Here is a 16,929-nt window from a genome sequence, read left to right as displayed (position 1 = left end):
CCACCACAGTGACAGGAAGTGTTTTTATGACTGAAACACCGAAATGATGCTAACGGCTGTCGTTAGGCTCACTGACAGCAGTGCTGATGTGTTCATGTCAAACACTGGCTCAGGTCAGACTCCTTCATCCTTCTCCAGCGTGAGGCCGCCCTCAGACCCACAGGAGCTCTGACCTTTGACCTCCTGACCCTAACCATTTTTTCTTGTTGCATCTTTAAATGCAAATCCATCCAAACTGTAGCCGAGCAAAAGAAGCTGGAAGCTGTTCTATGAATGATGTTGTTGAAGGAGCTTGGAAAGAAAAGCGTCTGGACTTCTTTAAGTTGCTTGAAGATGGACATGGACGTCTTAACGCCCACTCACATCCTGGGACATTTGATCACAGGAAATCACATGATAGCGTGGGGCTAGATCTCACAATGGGTTCACCCAAGACCTTGGCTGATTGAGACCCACACCCGTTTTCACGGAGGAGGAGGAGTTTCACATGCTGAACATGTGACAGCCTGGTTTAAAGGGACCAAAAGTAACTGGACACCTGATTCAGTTCAGGTTTATTCATCCGCTCCAAACCACAGCAGCAGTCACCTCCAGGGAACCAGCTGATCCATGTAACTGGGGACAGACCACAGCCCAGAGCACTGGTTCATGATGTGTTTGTGGACTGTAGGTTGTTTGGATAGAGATGAGATGTACTCAGCAGTCTGTCTCTAATGTTTAATGAAATGTTCTGAAGATGATAATAACTTGTGATTTTCTTTTGAATGAATCTTTAATCGTGTTGTAGGGCCTCTGACTCTCATGAAGATTTTCACATCAATGTGCTTTTCACAAAGATATTAACAATGAAAATGACGTGCAGCCCTGAAATACTCATGCGTTAACTCAGCGGTTCCCAACCCCCGGGTCACGGACCGGTCCGTGAGTCGTTTGGTACCGGGCCGTGAGAGTCGAGGCTCGGTGTGAAATTGATGGTTGATAGGTTTGTAGCATAAACCTGTTCGCTGGATTGTTCAATCCAGCTACACAGCAAAGCAAGACACGAGTAGTTCTTTATGTTTCTCGTGCACGGGAGAGAACTGGACCAATGCCGTTCCTTCGCTTGACCACAGTCGCTCTCGTCCGTTCCCTCGTAACACTGCTCTTTTATTGAGGTTACATGAATATACATAGGTTCATTAACATACACGTGAACAAAGGTACCAGTCTGTATGTTATGTAGGTGTGTGTGTGTGTGTGTGTGTGTGTGTGTGTGTGTGTGACCCCATAAACGACTTCCCTAAACCTGCTGGTCTGGAAGTCCAGCAGTTCATCTAAACAAAAGGCACTTAGACTAAAACAGACATCCCACCACAAAACAATAAGAAGGTAGCACCTCTCCCATGATCCCAGGACGTGGGTGTGAATGCCAGAACACTCTGGAGTCACACAAAGTCTTTAAAGACTACTATCATTACACAATTGGTTCTACACCTCTGAGCATATATGGTTAGATATTCCCCAATAACAATGACAATGATAAAATATAAATCCAACAATGGTTTTCAGGGTTTTTATCCTTAACTTCGTTTCCCTGGGTCTTTTCCCGTGTTGTAGTCGTGTGTCTTATTTTGAAAGAAATGTTTACGCGTTACCATAGCGACCAGAGAGCATTAAGGGTGCAGACAGGTGCATCCAACAACATTTTATTTTCCCTTATTTGATTTATGGACCTAACTGTATGAACTGGACTTTGGCTTTAATGCTGCTCCTCTTCATCATTGCTGTGTTGCATTTCCATCATTCTGCTGCTGGATTCACTGCAGGCTTTAACAAACACTCCTTTGGGTCCAGGCCCAGCCACGTGTTTGTAAGCTGCTGTGCTCCTCACAAATAAAGCCTGAAGCAGCTCAGACTGTTAGAAGCAGCACTGAGCCCTGTTACAGTTATAGTGTTAGAGCAGCGGCTGCAGCCTACAGCATTTAAACTAGCTGACAGTAAACACATCAGTCCAGATGTTACCACATTACTTTGTGATGCTGAGAGTTAAAGGAGACTGGCTGATTAAAATCCCATTCCTTACATCACCGTCCTCTGCTCTGACTGGTTTCGTTTAATCACAATCAGAATACTTTTTTGATCCCCAGGGGAAATTATTTAGGTTACAGTGCTGCAGCACAAACAGGAACAAAGACACAACACACTAAGTAAGAAATAGCACAACATACACAATATATACATGCATACATATGAGTCACTTATAAGTAACATGTGAGTGCTGGGGTCTATGACAGCAGGCAGGTCTGTATTTATGTCCAGGCTGACATGAACAGCTAGTAGTTCAGGGTTCAACACTCAGGAAAGTGTGTGACCTTCCACACTGACAGAAGATGCTAAACATGACTTTAAACTGTTGTTTGTTAAAGCCTCACAGATCTGAGAGCAGGGCTCAGTGGGTACATGAGCCTTTATACATGAAGGCTTTCTGTTTCCAGGAGAGGAAACATGTGATCCAGCTGTGTTTGGTCACATGGATCTGCTCTGCATGGATCACCTGACTAAAACATGTTGTTATTATTGTTCTTACAGTCTTAAATCGGTACATCAGGCGGGTCACATGACACCCGGGGGTGACAGCAGCATCTTTCCTCTTTAGAAAGCTGCTCTCTGTCCCAGGAGCTGTTGTCACAGTAACAGCAGGAACAGGAAGTCACACGCTCTCTGCTCTGTGATTGGCTGCTTCTTATCTCAGCTTCCTGCAGAGGGTGGAGGTCTGCTGATGACGCACAACAACAGAAGTGTGACTTTCACTTCCTGTTTATTGCTGTTGTTCTTAAAGCTCTCAGGCGATGCTGCAGCGCCCCCTGCTGACACAAACTCCTCCCTCTGTCTCAGAGGTCACAGGTCAGCCTGCTGCAGAGGGTCTGCCTGTTCATGGACTTCCTGTTACAGAGACGGGTCTCAGCGTCAACACTGGTTTCTGATTGGGTCAGCATGTGCAGGTGACATGGTGTTGGTGTCACCACTACAGACAGCTCAGGTTCAACTGGTTCTTCTTTGATTTGCTTCTATAGCACAAAGGTTGACACCAGTCTGGTCCAGTTAGCATCTGAATCCATAAACGTGTGAGCTCGTCCCACCAGAGGACGTCAGCATCATGGGGATAATGTCTACAGAAGGAAAACACAGGGACAGTTGGGTTTGCTGCACATCTGGAACACACAGTTAGCTCAGATATGTTCATGTCGCTAACACCAATACAGTGACTGAGTGCTCTATAGCAGCTAATGCTAACAACTGTAACACTGCTGTTTGTCATGGTTTTCAGACCAAATGATAACAAAACGTTGGGAAAAGTGAAATATTGGAACATGAAATCATAAATTATTACATTTAAACAACAATAATACAGCTAAATTTCCCCTGTTGGCTCATAAGCTGCTCACCTGGATGCTACATCAGTGCAGTCCTCTCTGAACATTAGATAATCAACACACACACACACTTATTGTTGAGAGGCTGACTTCACTAAACTCACAGAAACTCTTAAGAAGCTCCTCAAATGATGACTTTGGAGTTTTGTGTTACTGTCAGTGTATAAAAGCTAGAAAAGGAAGAAAAGCAGGAGAAATGATCAAAGTGCTGCTGTGTGCAGGAAGAACTACAACATGTTAGTGAGAAACACAAACAGGGTGTGAAACACACTCCAGAGGAAACGCTGTGTGCAGGCTGTCTGTGACTTCCTGTATCTCTGCCACAGACTGGGACAGACACCAGTGAAACCAGTCACTGTGGTCATGTGCTTGTAGCCAGCAGCCTGTGATGTGAGGCTGCTTGAGTCAGTCGTCTGCTTCCACCATGTAAACCTTGGTGTCTCCTACATGCACAGATGTTTCCTGCAGACTGTGCTGCTCCAGCTGTCACACAGATGTTGAATCAGCAACATCTGCTGTCACGTCCTCCCTGGTCCCACAGATAACAGGCTGCATACAAGAGGCTCACCTCTGCTACCTGCTGCTCCACTCCCCATCGCTGTTTTGGCCACGCCTCCCGTTGGTCAGCAGGTAAAGGTGAAGCCTGGGACATGGAAGCCTTCACAGCAGAGCTTCATGGGCCTGTCCAGCAGCAGGCTGAGGAGAGAAAGGTGACAGAGTTCGCTGTTACAAACAGTTTCTCAGCTTTGATCTAAAAGAGCTTCTTTCCTGTTAAAGCAGCTGAGAGTGAGCACATGTTCTCCCCCTGAGGTTCTCATGACAGAGGAAGAACTCACAGCTGAGGAGGACCAGGATCTCCATCCACTCACAGTCCCTGCAAACAAAACCACCATTTGAACTTTAACATTTGTTGTCAGTTCTTGTGTCACTCAGCACATCTCAGCTGTTCCTCTGAGTTTCTTCTGAAAGTCTTCCTGTGATTGGCTGTTCACAGACACATGACTACATGAATCAGCTCCACATGTTCTCAGCAGCAACATCTGGGCAGCTGTGACAGGTTAAAGACAACATGTTTCTAAGTGCAATTAGAAGAAGAAGCCAGTAAAGACGCGTCTGTGATGCAAAGCAACAGAAGAGCAATGTGAGCCACAGTAAGTGATGGAGGATGAACTGGTCCTGTCTCTGTTGGTGGGCTCGTATACTGGCAGGAAGGAAGCTTCTCTGGGATTTCTCCCTCAGCACCAGTGAAGCCTCTGTTTCTGTCACTATTGTCTCTTTGAACTGTGATTATTTTGTGCTTTCACAGCATTTTCCTGTTTCATGGTGTTTTAGAAGCAGCAGTGTGTGTGAGCTCTCAGGGCCACCGTCCATCCTGTATACTTGTTGTTTGTAGTGTCACCAGTGCAGTGATGACCACAGGGTGGCGCTGTGCTGCATCACAGGCAGCCTGAGCTGGGCCTGTTCCATATAACATATATATCAGATGATGATATGAAACATCGTTTGTTTCATGGTGTAAAATATGTTACATGGTTGTGATGCTCACTGTAGTGTCTGTATTAAAGTTCTCTCTTTCTCTTATATTTAATATAACCACACTACGGACGCTCGTTAGCAACAACGCCGGTAAAACCATCGCGTGGCTCCGCCGTCCGCTTCTTTATTGTCCACATAAACCTTTCACAATAAAGCTCAAGATCCTATTGAGACTTTTCAAAATAAAACGAATCACACGAAAGAGCATGCAGAGAGTTTAGGGATGAAAAGCCAAAAAGAGCCGTCAGGGGGTAAAACATGAATGTTACAACAGGCTTTTCCCCGCAGCACGCCGTGTGATAAATACTCACAAAGACTCACAAACGTGTCGTTTCATGCGTCGGTCAAACACTCGACGCCCAGCTGGAAACACTTCAGGGAAGTTCATCTGCCCGAGATTCAGAAAATCGCCATAAACGCTCCATATTCACCTTTACATGGAATATAAAGGGAAAAGAAGAAACACAGTGCTGTGTCAGCGTTAGACATATAGATATATCCTTGCTTTTAATACATTTGAAGGTGGGTGGGAGAGGTGCTTCTCCGCGTAGTCTACGGTCTCTTTGGGATCGGTAAAGCTTTTCCTCACATCACCATGGGTCACTAACAGCTTTGCAGGGTATAGCAGTCTGTACCTGACGCCGGTCATCCCACGTAGTCTTCCTCTCATATTTGCAAATGCGGCTCTGCGTCTCCAACAGAGGGAGGGAAATCTGGGAGGATGTTTATTTTAAAAACCCTTATACATCAGGTTCTTGTTCTCTGCAGCTTTCAGCAGAATTTCCTCACCAATGTGGTAGTAGTGCAATCTCAAGATGATGGGCCGAGGAAGATGACTTTGTTTGGGACGCTGGCGATTCGCTCTATGTGCTCGATCGATGAGTGGCTTCTCCTCGAGAGATAGCGCCTCCGCCAACAGGTGTGAACCAACTCAGTCATCTTGGGTCCCTCTGTGCCTTCTGGTATTCCTGCAGTTCTTAAATTATTCCTCCTGGAGTGCCTCAAGAGCTCCACATCTCTCATCTAACTTCTTTACCTCCGCAGACAAACGCTCCACAGTGGCCTGGAGAGTGGCGATGGTGTCAGAGTGGTTCGAGGCACAGTCCTGCAGTTCAGTCAAAGTGTTATCATGCCTGGCCACGTCGCTTTTTATGTCCGAAATTGAGGGCTGGATGCTCTGGTTCAAGGATGATATCTCGCCTCCTATGGTGGTAGAAATCTCTAATATGCAAGTGTCCAGTGCTAGTTAGTTAGTTCTAGTTCTAGTGGTTAGTGGGGCTTTATTTGATGATTCTAGTGTGTGTTACATTGTTGTCATATTGTTGAGTCGCAGAGCTGTACAGTGTTACAGTTTCTGTAGAGTCTGGTATAAGGAACTCAGATCCCTCTGTGAATAATGTTCACTGAAACTGATCTGTAGTTAATGAACTAGTCAGGATTTACACTAGAGAATGTTTCTGCCATTACATGGCCTGTATTTGTAGAGCGCTTTACTCGTCCCTAAGGACCCCAAAGTGCTTTACACATCCAGTCATCCACCCATCACACACTCACACAAGTTCAGTTTTTCATTGATTATGGTCCCAAGATATTTATATGATTGTACTTGCTCTATTTTCTGACCTTTAATTAAAGTGACTCCGTGCCCATTTTGTTGTTTCCTAAAATCAACAACCATGTCTTTTGTTTTAGATATGTTCAGCTGGAGATAAGACTCCTCCCACCACTGAACAAAGTCATCAATGACTGGGCCGTGGTTAGTTTCACCCTCTTTCAGTAAGCTGACAATAACAGAGTCATCTGCATATTTAATAATGACCCTGTTTTCATGTCTGCCCTGACACATGTTTGTATAGAGAGTGAATAATAAGGGCGATAGGACGCAGCCTTGAGGAGAACCTGTGGAGGAGAACACTGGGTCAGACAGAACCCCATTTATTCTCACTCTTTGTGACCTGTCAGTTAGAAAATCTAAAATCCAGCCCAGCAGGTTTTTCCTGATTTCAAACTCTTCTAAAAGTCTCTTAATTAAAATATGGGGCTGTGTTGTATTAAAAGCCGAAGAAAAATCAATGAAAAGAAGTCTTGCAAAAGTCCCTTTACTCTCTACATGTTTAAGAATCAGATTTAGTAAAGTCAAAAGTGCGTCCTCCACTCCTCTGTTGGGCCTGTATGCAAACTGCATTGGATCCAGCTGACCTTCAGTCTCTTCATAATCACATTTCTGATGATTTTTTCAAAGACTTTCATGACAACTGAAGTGAGGCAACAGGCCTGAAGTCGTTTAGATTTAGGGACAGGAACCACGACTGCTTCTTTGCAAAGAGAGGGCACATGTTGTGTTTGCAAGGATTTGTTAAAAATAACCTGAAATATAGGACTGAGTTCATCAGCACAAGATTTAATTAGGCGGCCACTAATATTATCAGGACCTGGCTCTTGTTCACACTGACTGTATGAAAGGCCTTTTTAACATCGCTGAGTTCAATGATAAAGTGCTGAGTATCTCTCAGTTTCTGTTTCACTTCCCAAATATCCTCGCTGAAATCAGAAGAACTAAAACGAGCATAAAACATGTTTAAAGCATTTGAAAATCTCTGTCTGGATTAAAACATCTAAAATGACCTGACTGCTGCTCTGGGGGTTTTGAAACCCTGCTATGGTTTTCATACAAGTCCAGGCAGACCCAAAAGTTTTTGCAGCAAATTTGCTTTCAAGAAGGTTTTTGTCTGTTTTGCTTTCAAGATCTCGATTTTCATTTCCTTGGTAGCTGTCTGAAAATCGGTAACAGACCCTCTTTAAAGGCCTGTCTCTTTTTCCTTAAACAGGATTTGACACTTTTAGTGACCCATGGCTTATTGTTAGCGTAAATTTTAACGCGCTTACAGGGTATAATCATGTCTTTACAAAATACTGCACAGGAGCTAGTAACATCCACCAAAGCGTCGAGATCATCTCCACAAGACTGAAGACGGGGCTGTACGAAGTCACTTTATCTCTACAGGACTGTAAGCTGTCGTCTGTGAGGCGTGAGCGTGTTTGTTTGAACACAGTTCACGGTGGAGAACAGCTGCTGACATAATGTGGATCCCAAGATCCATAACTGGCCTACCTGGGGCTGAAAGTCTCCATAAATGCAGGCGTTTCGGCGGCTACACCGGCTTCCACGAGTGTGACGCTTATTTTGAGAAAATAATAGAATATAAATGTATTTTTATATTTCAATATCACAATAATCTTCCAATGTAGAACTACAAGTTAAAAAAGAAGTAACATAAATCAAATCCACTTCAGCTAAATACTTCTCATTTATTTCCATCTTACATGCTATGACTGCAGCCATTCCCACATCTCTGTGAATGGGACTCATGGACATGGATCAGTGGTTGTTGATCAATGGTCCTGAGAATCTGCATAATTAAGATGAAGGAACGGAGCTCCCAGCCCATCGTTCCTGCAGCTGCTTTCAGTCTTTATGCAAATGTCCTGTTTGTAAGACTGAAACCTGCAGCTGAGACTGAAGACGTCACCTGATGATGACGACACGTTTCTCCCACAAAACGCTGCGTCCAGATGAACAGAAGCAACAGACTCACTTTCCTGGATGATTGAGATGCATCAAGACTTCATTGTGTGTTACTTCTCATTCAGCACAGACACATTATTCCTGTTAGGTCATGTCAGCTGTCACTCAGTACAAGCACAACTGTGAACAACACAAACTTCTCTTCAATGTGTCACAGAAACACTAAGTGTGAGAGCCTGTATGACACACAGGACAGACTGTAAGCTCTGCTGGCTGCACAGCACTTTGTAGCAGTTTTCCAACATGTCCTCCACCCGTGATGTCAGTGGTGGGACCCCAGTCACAGCACTCAGCACCACCTCCTTTAAATGGATTTTATAGCAGTTACTCCCGTTACTCGGTGCAACGCTTCTTAAATGTGTTTTTGCAGGATAAAACACAGCAGGTGGTGTAGAGAGGACGTCAGCTGACGGAGCAGAGGGAGGCAGACTGTGGATAAATGACAGAGTGAGAGGAGAGCAACCATGACAGAAGCACAGGTGTGGCAGATAGAAGTGGCTTTATAGACACTTATTGTCAGTCCTCGTGCATGCTGTGGAAATAAGTGTCTGTGTCATGAGGTGACATGTGAGCTTATCTTTGGTCAATAAAGCTGAACGACCAGTTTTCACTTTGCTTGTTACGCTTGTTTAGTGACGTCTGGGTTTCTGTGGAGCCCGAATTTTGATGAGTTCTGGTGAAATCATCTGAGATCATCTGAGCATCGGTGAAGAGTCAGCAGAGAAAGTGTGGGACAGAAGTTTGCTTTGGACACATGGACTGAAATCAAAAAGTAACAAACAGGATTTCCAATGGACAGTATGGAGAAGTGAAAGTACACAAAGGCTGTGCTGGAACACGTGTGTTACACTTTTTGACAGCTGAGAACAAAACACAATATTTTGCATCATCTCTGCAGTGTCTCTTCTTTCCTCTGCTGTTGTGCTTTTAGCTCCAAACTGTTTCAAATGGTTTGTCAGCAAGCTGACCTCTGACCTCTGCAGTACTAACTCCTGACCCGTACAAAGAGCGGGCGTTTCTGACCTTTGACCTGCAGCTGTATGTCTCTCAGTCTCAGTTCTTCTCTCCGTCACTGATGGAGCAGGTGTAGTTGCTGCTGACAGTCAGTCGTTTGTTTTCTCAGAGTGAGGCTGAAGTCTGAACTGTTCAGAGCATCAGGTCTCATCAACGTGCGCTGCTGTAACGCCGCTTTGTCCTCTGAGATCACCAGGTATGAAACCTGAGTGCTGACAGAGCAGCATGTTCCCCCTCATTCACCTCCACCACCACAGCCAAGGCATGCTGGGAAACTGAGGACACACAGACGGAGAACTGAAGTGTCTGCTGTGTGTTCATCTCAGAGTCCTCACAGGTGACACATTAGCTCCAGAACACCAAGCCAGGTGTTTGAAGCCTGACAGGGATTCTTCCCATCCAGAGGGAGGATTTAGCTGCACAACAATGAACATTAGTGTGTAGTTTAGAAACACAGACTGTGCCTGCACTGCATCTAGTGAAGAAAAGTGTTACTGCCAGAGAACGAGGCTCCTTTAAAGCAGCTGATATTAAGGTTGAAAAATCAACAATAAGCTGATGTAATCAACGTTTCACAAAATGGTCAGCAGCTAAAATCTGGAGCCGTTCTTTGGTGGTAATTAACAGTTTGTTCTTGTTAGCTAATTATGTCATTAAAGGTAGCAGCAGAAGCCTTGTGTTGAAAGCCCATTCACTCACACATTCACACAGTATGTGTGTGTCTGTGTTACACTGTGGACATCCCTTCTGTTGGAGCGCCATCTTGTGGCAGGTTTAAGAAATGTTCTTCTTGTAAATCCAAACTGATGCACCTCCATAGCAGACTGTGGAGGCTTTCAGTGACATGAAGACTTGATTTATACTGTCATATTCTCCTGTTACACAAAGCACAGCACGCTGAACATGGATGAACTGAAACTCCCAGCATCTGACTGAGGAAAAGCACAAATCATTCTCACACTGACTCCTGCTTGATTTTAGATTTGCTTTCAAATCCTCACACTTTCATATGAAGCACTAAATGGGCTCCAGACTCTTTATCTCAGCTTCCTGTCAAACACACTGCTGCTCACACCGAGGCTCAGTTTACTCCTCCAGCCTGGCTTAACCTGCTGTCTGTTAAAAACAGTCCCACACTCCTCTGTTTAATCCTTCTGATCAGACTCTTTGATTTTGTATTGTTTTTACCTGAAGTTGTGTTTTTGACATGGTTCTGTCTGTGAAATAAAGCTCACACACACACTGCTACAGTCCTTCATACACTTAGAAACGAAGCTGCTCCTTTCCTCAGTGCTGACACATAAAGAAGAGTTGGTTTTATATCCAACACGTCTCTGTTCCAGAAAACAGCTTCAGCAGCCTCTGAGTCTGAACTTGGAGTTGGTTATAAGCCACAGGCCTGTGTGCACAGCAATGAGGAAATATAATGCAGTAAGTGAAACATGGATGTGTGGAACAGATTATCCCAAAGGTTGATTCTGTTCATCTGGACGTTCTCAGTGAAACATTTGGTCTCTCGGTCAGGTGACTTCTTCAGTCTCAGCTGACTGCAGCTTTCCAAACCTTTGTCACTGGATCACTCACTTCATCTCCAACGTGTCCCTGACACAGACAGCTGGAGCCGTTACAGCAAAATCATTGATCATCGTTTTTAGAACATTAGCTGGTGTTGGTGGGCAGGCTAGCAGTGCTAATTGTTAGCACTAGTTCTGCTGCTCTCCCTTTGTCTCTGTTATTGTTGGTCTTTAGTGAACAATAGAAAGTGTCTTCATGAGACTGTTGCCTAATGTTCAAATGTAGATAACACCATCTGCACCAACCTGTTACACAGCACAACCCTCTGGTGTAGCTTTGCCCATACGGTAAAAAAATATATTTTAAAATAAATTTTAAAATATATTTTAAAATACATTTTGAAATATATTTATATATTTTGAAATGTATTTTAGCACATATATTTTTTGGCCATTTTTTGTATATTTTGAAATATATTAATAAAATATATTTCAAAATACAATTTAAATGTATTTAAAATCATTCAAAAAAATATAAATTTAACCCTTCATATATTTCTAAGAAAACACATTCACATGTAACATCTGAAAGAAATCTTTATTTGATGTTCAAAACATACATATAGCATATCAATCAAGCAAGGAATATTCATTTTATAAGTTTATTCTCATTACATACTTAAACATTCTAAAAGAAACACACACACATATACATATATGTGTGTATATATATATATATATATATATACACACACAGTCTCAGTTCCCCCAGCTTTCACTGCAATCCTCAAAGCCCTTCTGGACACGCTGGGAAACCCCTTCCTTACCCCCACTGTAACAAACAAAAGTCACAGTTCTATTACTTTTATCAGAGTTAAAATAAAAATGTGATTTATGTTAGCTGGCTTCATTTAGCAAACATATATTTCTGTTTATATAGATACAGATATTAATACAGATATATTTTACGCATAATTTACCTCTTTTTTTTTCCTAGATGGGAAGTCTATCCAGTTCACATTACAGTAATGCTAACACCCCTTTTGGTCGTCTCTCCTTACCTTCCAGCATTCATAAATCTGTTGACCTTCTTTGTCTGAGACCAACCACTACAATGCATCATCACCTATTTGTATTGGTAACTTACTTTACAACCTATTTTAATGGTTGCAAAGTAAGTTACTTGTGCTGTATGCAATTTTAGATACACAGAAAGTCTTCACTTACTATATATGGCTGTCATAGTGTCCTTATCAAGGGCAGTTCTTCACTCTGCGCCGATGTCCGTTTTGCTCTGTCCTCCTATAAAAAGCATGAACATTTGAGTGTTTGACTAGTTTTAGATTTCCAAAAATTTGATATTTGTACAACTAAACATTTGAACTACAATTATATGCTATTGAGCGATACTTTTATGGGTAATTTTTGGTAAAGAAACTGGTGACAGAGTTGTAGGCTTTTTAAAGTACTATTAGCTAACCATTTGAACTGACTTTCAAAGCTGATTACCTTTTAAATTGCTGTGGATCAAAACCTCCAGTGGGAAGGCGGCCATTAGAAGAACACGCACCATTGAACCTGAAAATAACAAAAACAAACAAAAAACAGAACAATATATAAGAGTCCGGTAGGGTAATAAATCTCTTCTGAAGCAATATAGTTATTTTGGGTGAAAAACAAAACATTCCTCTAAAATATATATACTGACATCAGCAATCAACATCATGATTGTAATTATTTCCTTTTTAGTACATCTACTGCTGTTTGCATGTGTCAAGCACTACGACTGTATCTATGCATATAAATTCACCATATATATCCAGCAAAAATGTTTTGTTATAGGAAAACAAACAAAGGCATTCAATCAGAGGTGAGAAATTAATTGGGAATATGAATTATAGGTGAACTATTCTTTACCTACTAGCAATCAAGCTTCTTTAACCAAGAAGCTTGAAATATTTGAATGTAAAATAAAATAAATAAATAAATACATAATAATAAAAATAACATGATGTAATTAAAATGCACAACTTACATTAAGGAAATCTGCATTTGTATCCACAGGCTAAAAGTAAAACAGTAAATGTGTTAGTAATAGTACAGGTATTTGTAAAAAAAAAAAAAAAGAGGCAGTAACTGTGACGCTTCTAGTGGGATGCTAAATGCAGAGATTTATATTTACAGTATAATACTGCATGTACGGGTAACTGTGTTGTGAACTGTAACTGAATATTAGAGAATCTCAGAGAAATTAAATGTATTTATTTTTTGAATTTATCAATCATAAAACTGTGTGTTTTGAAGGCCTGTTACGATAACGACTTTTTGTTGGTCGGTATATTGCCCCATAAACAATTGCGACAAGTTATGTCATTGTCATTTTAAGACCATTTTATGTCTTTGAATGTATAATCATAATATAACACCATAATAATGCAAGATCTACACACTTTCAATTGACAAACCAACATCTAATTCTTAAAGTATTTAGATCATTGAAATTAGGAATCAAAATATTAGATACCTTAAAAACTTGAATAAATAGTAAGTTTTATAACAAATAGAAAACAATGATATTTAATGTTATTGTTTTGTTATCATTATATTTTATTTTTGTAAATATAATGGCACATAAATTACATCATCAACAATTATTGAGGTCATGTACATGTACTGTGTGTTAAGTCGATATATCGATTATTGTGATAGGCCTACAGTTTTGGTATCATAACGAGCTTGTCAAACATGCATGACCACTAAACAATGTCTAAGCAGTAGTATTGGTCTGAATGACAACAAACATAACTAGTGTTTTGGAAAATCTGTTAGAAAACAGTTATTTCAATAATTATGATTAGCATGTGACACAGACACCGCATAAAAAACCACAACAACAAATACTTACTTTAGGAGGATGGGGGAGGGCAGCATGAGGTTGAGACTTTGACATCTGTAAGAAACAAATTCATGTATTACAAACAAGTCACTTAAAAATACATTAATGTGGCAGACTGTTCCCTGTTCAGATGCAGTGTATAAGTACAATCAGGGCTGTCACAACAATGGGGTGGGGCCAAGTGGCTGCAACCCTAGGTACAATGTGCAGGTATATATAATTACATATAATATATGTGAATAAAGCAAGAATCTGTTTAGGTTAGTCACTGTGCTGACTGATGTTTGCTAGGTTTATATGATTGCAAACTGCACAAAAACAACAACAGCAACAACATTAATGACAATGACAAACAAAATTACTTACATTTATGTAAATCTCACATTAGGAAGATCTGCATTCGATTTCATGGGCTGAAATAAATAGGCAGAAACATTACTGCTAAAAAAAATAAAAAACAAAAACTCTAAAAAGCCTAAAAATGACTTAAAAAGCAAGGAAATGTGGAACATTGTAATTAGCGAACATTAATAAAGCATAACTGTTCTTTCTTTCTAACCTTGGTAAGTACTCTGTAGCCAGAAGGAGAGGTAGGATTTCTGTGAAAGCCAAATTAAATGTGAATAGGCTTTGATAGTTATTGAGAAGGCAGAATAACAAGAAAAGGCAAAAGTACGTCACAATATAATTAATTAAGTTACATATTTTGATTACCAAATTATGGAAGCATGGAGCTGCCACCCAGGCAAAAGAAAAATAGAGCTGTATCACGTTATGACGTGAAATGTTTATTGTTCTAACATTATGCTTTTCATGTTTGTATAATACAGTGGTTCTTAACCTTGTTGGAGGTACCGAACCCCACCAGTTTCATATGCGCATTCATTGAACCCCTCTTTAGTGAAAAATAAAGTGTGTTTTTTTTTCAAATTAGACGTAGATATGTTTTTTACTGGTGCACAAAATGAGCCGTGCACGTCACAGCGGAGGCTCTGCCGAACCCCTGAGACCAACTCACCGAACCCCTAGGGTTCGATCGAACCCAGGTTAAGAACCACTGGTATAATATACTATCACATTATTATAATATACATAATTGTCACGTTCGCACAATATTGTACGGACGTGATAATTATGTACATTTTTCGTACAATGTTGTTCAAACATGTTGTTCAAACATGATAGTATATTGTTAGAACGATAAACTTTTCACGTTATAACGTGATATACTTATATTTCTCTTTTGCCTGGGTGGCAGCTCTACGCTTCCGTTCCAAATACACGAGAATAAAGTAATATTATATGGGAAAAGGCACCTGCTAGCTTGATGATGGAGGCTTCTTAGACTGGCCACCCGCCTTGGCTTCTTGTCGCCACTCCATGAAATAAAGGTCCGTTTCCTCCATGCCGGCTAATTATTCATCCTCATTAAAATCTCGTATATGTTCAGTTGGCAGAATTGAGAATTTTACATCTTCCAACCACTTAATTAACGCGAACATAATCGGCTTGTTTCTTCCCGTCTCCTGTATCCGGCCGTTCCTCTCGCTGTCAGATTTCGTGCCTCAGAGACGTCGTTATTTTTCAAAAAAAAAAAAAAGAAGAAAGAAAGAAAGAAACAGCAACAACTACTAAAGAGAGTTTTTGCACGTTCATTGCACATTTGTGGGAATGTTTAAATATTTAATTTTTATTAATTACTTTTCATTATATCTTTATTTTTTAAACCACCGTGGTAATGCGCATGCGCATACACTCCTGCACGCAAAGGGCTTTGGAGTTGACGTAATGTCGCAATGCATTGTGGGAGCGCAGCACCATCTTGGCAGGTCACGAATCAAAACAAGTTTGCTACGAACCATTCTGAAACGTAGCTCAAAAGAAAATGACGGTATAGAGACAGATTCTGTCCAGATGCAAAGAGACGGTACTTGATTGTTGAAATGTGGACCCGTATGAAATATAGCCGTGGAGTAGAAACCCTGAAGACCAAACCGCTATTGACTTAGCATGATCTACTCTCATACCTTGTCTGTGGAGTCAGAGCATACATGGCGCACCAATTTCGCAATTATAAATCTCTGGAGGCGCACATCCAATTCACCAAGGACTGGGTACAAGATTTGGCTATTTTTAAGCCTCCACATTGTGAGTACGCCGTCATTCAAGCAAAGGTAAGTCAGCTTGAGTACTGCGAGTAAAATGCATTTGATTCCCCCCAGCATTCAAATTAGTGCTAGCAAAAATTCATTCGTGAGGGGGAAATTACAGTGAGAACATGTAGAGGCTCTGTTAGAGGGATAACATAGTGAGTTCAGTGCATTGATGTGACATTGTCCTGAAGGATTTAGTTATTCTTTATGGTTAAAGAAATTGCCCTAATTAATTCATATTTATTATAAATAATCCTAATTACACATCTTGCTTCCTTGTTTGTGTCCTGTGTCACTAAAAATACATTCTGTTTTAGTTTTATACATTGATTAATGACCTGCAGAATCTGCTTGTCATATTAGGTGTCCATAATTGTCACTTAAAGTTGAACTTTATGTTTTCTCCCTCTTGAAAGTGATTACATCCTTGCATTACATACTTTAGGTTCATTTTTTGCTGATAGGTTTCTAAAAAGAAACATGCAGATTTAGAATATAACATGCAGCGTTCTATAGATGGATACATAAAAACACTTTATTTGTTACATTTATGATAAATGGATTTGAAAGTAAATAAAACACATTTGTGTCGGACTTGGCTTATTAAAGTTCTTGTCTTTAAATGAACTTTGTCTGTGTGTGTTTTAGGTCCTGCACTCTTAAAGACTGAATTGCAGCATTGCAGCCACAGGTCATTGTGAGCATCACAGGGAAGGTTGAAGCCGCCCACTGCAGCTGTATGACTAGAGTCGTGGAGACTTGCAGCCATGTCACTGCTCTTCTGTTTAATGTAGAAGCAACAGTGAGGATCTGTGGC

General features: G+C 41.1%; 1 long non-coding RNA gene across 3 annotated transcripts; it reads right to left on the bottom strand.

Annotated features, from left to right (window-relative positions):
- Positions 1 to 11,862: 11,862 nt before the first annotated feature.
- Positions 11,863 to 15,514, bottom strand: LOC309702462. 3 transcript variants are annotated; one of them, XR_014275513.1, is made up of 8 exons: positions 15,276 to 15,514; positions 14,519 to 14,558; positions 14,326 to 14,372; positions 13,969 to 14,013; positions 13,099 to 13,128; positions 12,573 to 12,641; positions 12,291 to 12,365; positions 11,863 to 11,895 (listed from the first exon to the last, which is right to left on the bottom strand). It is a non-coding gene; the product is annotated as an uncharacterized lncRNA (long non-coding RNA). The 3 variants fall into 3 exon arrangements; XR_014275514.1 differs by lacking the exon at positions 11,863 to 11,895 and having other exon boundaries at positions 12,076 to 12,365; XR_014275515.1 differs by lacking the exons at positions 11,863 to 11,895; positions 13,099 to 13,128 and having other exon boundaries at positions 12,076 to 12,365.
- Between the last annotated feature and the right edge of the window lie 1,415 nt (positions 15,515 to 16,929).

Source organism: Aulonocara stuartgranti (assembly GCF_965226115.1).
Source record: "Aulonocara stuartgranti genome assembly, chromosome: 3".
NCBI lineage: Eukaryota > Metazoa > Chordata > Actinopteri > Cichliformes > Cichlidae > Aulonocara > Aulonocara stuartgranti.
The sequence above is the reverse complement of the archived record's forward strand: the minus strand, read 5'-3'. Positions and strand labels throughout refer to the sequence as shown.